Source organism: Oratosquilla oratoria, chromosome 26 (assembly GCF_046742065.1).
Source record: "Oratosquilla oratoria isolate Oo_2021 chromosome 26, ASM4674206v1, whole genome shotgun sequence".
Classification (NCBI taxonomy): domain Eukaryota; kingdom Metazoa; phylum Arthropoda; class Malacostraca; order Stomatopoda; family Squillidae; genus Oratosquilla; species Oratosquilla oratoria.
This window is the reverse complement of record NC_134802.1, coordinates 53,203,543-53,209,142: the sequence shown is the minus strand read 5'-3', so window position 1 is coordinate 53,209,142 and position 5,600 is coordinate 53,203,543.

Here is a 5,600-nt window from a genome sequence, read left to right as displayed (position 1 = left end):
AGTAAATCAAATAATTAATCAATTGATTAATTAATTTACACATAAATAAATGAACTGATAAACAAATAAATAAATAAATAAATAAATAAATATAGATAAATAAATAAATAAATAAATAAATAAATATAGATAAATAAATAGATAAATAAATAAACAAGTAAATAAAATAGACAAACAAATAAATCAATAAATAAACAAATAAAGAGAGCAAGAGAGCACCGCTCTCGATTTCCATGCTAAGCTCTCTTTCGCAACTTGGAGAGAGGCTGAAGGCTCATCATGCAAAATTGCAAATCGCGACTCCCACGATAATCCCTCGCTAACAATCTCCCTGACCTTTCCTGTGTTGGAGGGGAAGAGGAGGAGGAAGAGGAGGAGGGGAGGAGGAGGAGGGAGAGAAGGAGGAGGAGGGAGAGGAGGAGCAGAGGGAGGAGGAGGGGAGGAGGAGGAGGAGGAGAAGGGGAGGAGGAGGAGGAGGAGGAGAAGGGGAGGAGGAGGAGGAGGAGGAGAAGGGGAGGAGGAGGAGGAGGAGGAGAAGGGGAGGAGGAGGAGGAGGAGGAGAAGGGGAGGAGGAGGAGGAGGAGGAGAAGGGGAGGAGGAGGAGGAGGAGAAGGGGAGGAGGAGGAGGAGAATGGGAGGAGAAGGAGGTAGAGGGGGAGGAGGAGGAGGAGGAGGAAATTTGAAGAAGAGGAGTAGTCAGAGTGGATAAGAGAGAAGAGTAGGAGGAGGAGGAGGAGGAGGAGGAGAAAAGTTGAAGAAGAGCAGATAAAGGAGAAAATAGAGAAGAGGAGTAGGAGGAGGAGGAGGAGGAGAAGGAGGGAGAGGAGGAGAAGGAGGAGGAGGAGGGAGAGGAGGAGGAGGGAGAGGAGGAGGAGGGAGAGGAGGAGGAGGAAGAGGAGGAGGAAGGAGGGAGGAGGGGAGGAGGTAAAAAGAAGTGGGATGAGGGAGGTGGGAAAAGGGGGAGGAGGATGAGGAGGAGAGAGAGAGAAGAGGAGAAAGGAGGGAGGAGGGAGGAGGAGGAAGAGGAGGAGGAGGAGGAAGAGAGGAGGAGAAGAGGGGAGGGGGAGAGTGAGACCGTGAAGAAATAAAGATCAAGAGGAGGAGGGGGGAGGAGGGAGAAGGAGGAGGACAGGAAAGGGAGGAAAGGGGAGGGAGGGATGGGATGAGGAGGGAGAAGGGATGAGGGAAGTGGGAATGGGGAAGAGGAAGGGGAAAAGGGTAAGGTGGAAGGAGAAGGAAGAAGAAGGGTGGGGAAGGGTCAACGGAAAGAAGAAGGGAAGGAAAAGGGAAAGGAGGGAAGGGAAAGGGAAGGGAAAAAGAGGGAATGAATAATAGACAAAGGAAAGGAACAGGTGTAAGAGGCTGGTAGATGAAATTAGACAAGTAGGTAGAGGGGTAGGTGGCGAGAAATTAATTTTTATGAGTTAAATGTTTTGAGAACAATAGCCGCGAGGGAGTTGCGAAGTTGCATAATCTCGCTCACCGTCTAAATTTTGTAAACACAGCTAGGGTATCGATATTGGCGCTGATATGACGAAATGTAAACAGTAAGCCATTCCGCTTCGAGATCAAGGCTGTTTGCGTAAGCAGTATTGCTTGAGACGGTGTAACAGTGTTTCTGATTGGAGAAGGGTGGAGGAGGAGAAATGTTTTGTTGTTGCATTGGGTGAGAAGTCACGCCTTAAAAGGAGGCACTTAATTGTAACGGTCAAAATCATTGGATGAATTAAGTAGTGACGTCGGAACAGAGTTGGCTTAGTGTGTGGATTGGGTGTCCCAGGTGGGAGTCCTCTGGTGTACCTAAAAAAACTAAGTTGTAGAGCTAGTGAAGAAAATCAAGAAAACATTTCAACAGTTTTAAAATATCCTTCTACGAAGCACAGACTAAGTGGAACTTGACTAAGTAGGATGGACTGAGCCATGGGGCCAACAATTGAAAATAAGTATTGAAACGAAGTCAACTGAAATGAAGTGAAGGGATCAACAACGGGGAAGTGGAAAGGGGAAGGATAAAGGGAGGAAGGGGAGAAGGAGGTGATGGAGAGATGGGAGAGGAGATAGATCCTATTAGACAATTCCTTTTTTTTTTTTAATTGATACCAAGTGGCCCAGGCTATCCGAGAACATAGGGTACAGGTGGCAGGCGAAGAGAGTATGTTTGTCACAAAGAAGTTTAACACTTAACACTCGAATAAAATCGTCTGGCGACAGGAAGGTTATCATGAAGTGTGGGATTCGGTGCGGAAGATATTCATATCTGTTTTGAATCTTGTATTTGATCTATTTATTAAAAGAAATATTCTATTTAACACAGCGAGTCGACAAAGGAGAGTTTGGTACAATATACGATAAAAAATTGTTTCTTTATTTAATTTCTCTTTACTATTTGTATTTAATTTATTTTTCATTTTACAAAAAAAAAAAAAATGATCCACGCCCCCTCTACCTTTTCTAAACCTACACTGTTCCTCACCAATTATTCCATTCATTCTTCTCCTAATCCTAACAATTAACACTCTCCTATATTACTTTCCAACTATATTTAACAAGTGATCCCACTAAAACTACTACATTCGTATTTGTCTCCTTTTCCTTTGTAAAGCGGAACTATACAAGCACTACTCCTGTCCTCCGGCATTCTCCCCTTCCTTAGACACACATTGAATAACCCCACAAGCAAGCCCACTATAACTATGCCTCTTCTCTTCCAGACTCTCCGCTTGATTACCACCCATCCAATCCAGGTGCCTTACCAGCTTTCATAATTTTCAAAGCTCCTTGTGCCTCATCTTTTCTTGTATCTCTTCCATTTTCCTCTCCCATCATAGTCTTTTTCCTCCCACTGTCACAACCAATCCTTTCCTAACACCCTCCACATTGAACATATCTCTTATATACTCTACCCATCTTTCCCTTACAGCCTTCAGTTACATTATCAGGATCACATGAAGATTCGTCACTCCAGACTTCGACAGGGTGACAATTCTTCATTTGGGCTATCCTAGGTTGACAATAGTCTTCATGTGGGCCATCCTGGGTTTACGATTCTCCGGTTGTATAAGTTGATGACAATAAGCATAATCCTCATTCAACCTAAACTAACATAATCTTTATTCCACTTGATATTCGGCGTACTGGGGTGACTTCTTCAGGTGGAATTTCATGGGGTGACAATTCTTCACGTGGGCGTTCTGGGTTGACAATTCTTCATGTGATCCTATCATCTGTCCATCTACACCTTTTACTCTTCTCTCTACCTGACTAACCTCCATCCTAAATACACTCCTCACTTCCTTTATAAAAAAAAATCTGTCATGTTTCAGCCTGACTTTACGTCCGCTCAGTTCTTTATCTCCCTCACTTTACGTTTTGCTTCTCCTCTCTTCTCCATATCTAGGTCGGATGCGAAAAAAATCATAATAATAATAAAATAATAAATAAAAACTATAATAATGTAAATAACAAATAAAATACATAAATAAATGCATAGGTATAGTTAAATAATAAACAAACAGGTAAATAGTAAATAATAATAAATTGACATATAACTAATAATAAATGAAAATCAAACAGACAAATGATAACAAAACAAAAACAAATAATATAAAATAAATTATAATCATTACAGCATCTTGCTTAGGTGTTTATCTAAATGATTCTTAAAGCTTCGAACTGAACTACATTGCTTCTTTAGTCCTACCTTGCAACTAATCCACATATACTTCCATTTTCTCTACTACCGCCTTCACCTCTTCCCTCTATTTCCTCCCAGCCTCTTCATCCCATATATCATCTCTGCACAATTTGCCACTTCCTCTTAAAGACATACCCATTCTTCTTTTACTCCTGCCTCCTCGCTCTCCCTCACCACCTGAGCCCCTCCTGGTATTCATTTTCATTTTCCTTCTCATTAAATTTGCTCATTCTCAGTAACTCTTTATTTCCTCTTCCTCTTCCTCCTCCTTCACTTTTCCTCCACTCATTTTCCATTCTACCAAAAAAATTATCTGACAGTCTCCCACTCTCTCCCGCGGAAACATGAACGTCCAGAACTCTTCCTATCCTTCCTTGTGATACTTCTACATAGTCCACAGAATAGGTAAAGTCAAAGAAGTGGTAATGGACAGTTTCAAGTGAATAGCATAAAGGAAGGATAGCCGTAGTACAAAAAGTAGCATAATTCCACTATAAGTAGAGATTTTACACTAACATGGACAAACGATGTGTGTGTGTGTGTGTGTGTGTGTGTGTGTGTGTGTGTGTGTGTGTGTGTGTGTGTGTGTGTGTGTGTGTGTGTGTGTGTGTGCGCGCGTGTGCGTACAACAATGCACTGTATGTATGTATGTATGTATGTATGTATGTATGTATGTATGTATGTATGTATGTATATATGTTTGTATAAAGATAACAAAATAAATCAAGACCGACAGAGTGTCGTCCTCTCTAGGGGGCCCCTTTCTCGGTCCGAAGTCTACCAACCCATCCCCAGCCCCAATCCCAGACACTGCGTGTTCCCGTGTCCCTGGACAAAGTGGTGCCGCTGCATTCCGATTTTATGAGAGGGTTCTCCGCGTCGCGCAGCTACTATCCACAGGGACAACTGACCACGGGACCCTTCGCCACCCCCCGGACCCTTCACCACTCCCGGATCCCTTGCTACTCCGGAACCCTTTGCCATTCCCGGATCCTTCGCCACTCCTGGACCCTTTGCCACCTCCGGACAATTCGCCACTCTCGGATAATTCGCCACCCCCGGGAAAATTCGCCACTCCCAGACAATTCTCCACTCCGAGACAATTTGCCACTCCCGGACAATTTACCCATTCCCAGACAATTTACCCACTCCCGGATAATTCCTCACTTCCGGACCCTTCACAACTCTTTACAGAGGCCTATCAACTCTCGTTTCTCTTCATCCATCAATTGGAATCAGACTCATTCAACGCACGTCTGAGTCACCACAGTAAAGTTGACTCAACTTCATCCCCTCTTGAGTCCTCTTCCACTCCTCTCTCTCTCTCTCTCTCTCTCTCTCTCTCTCTCTCTCTCTCTCTCTCTCTCTCTCTCTCTCTCTCTCTCTCTCTCTCTCTCACTCTCTCTCTCTCTCTTACTTTCTTTTCCACACACATATAGGGAAGTACTTAGAGTCCTCACCCATTCCTCTCTATTTCCTTCTCTCTCTCCCCGTCTCTCTCTTTCTCTCTCTCTCTCTCTCTCACAGGTATGCACTTAGGTGATCCTACCCACGACACCTAGTGTGTGTGTGTGTGTGTGTGTGTGTGTGTGTGTGTGTGTGTGTGTGTGTGTGTGTGTGTGTGTGTGTGTGTGTGTTTTCCCAATAGCATTTAGTTAATTGTTGTATGTAGGGAAAGAACAACGCTCGTGGGACCCTGTCCCTACCATGTGCGTGTGTGTGTGTGTGATTCCACATGGTCTTGGATCACGTGTTGGACTCGTGATCGACAGCTATTTCCCTCCCGGAAAAGAGCTCAGAGCTCATATATAACCGATCTATGGGAAATCCTGTGACCTTACACGCACACACACACACCCAACTCCCCGCCCATGAGAGTTGGAGTAACGATTCGCAGCGCAGCAAT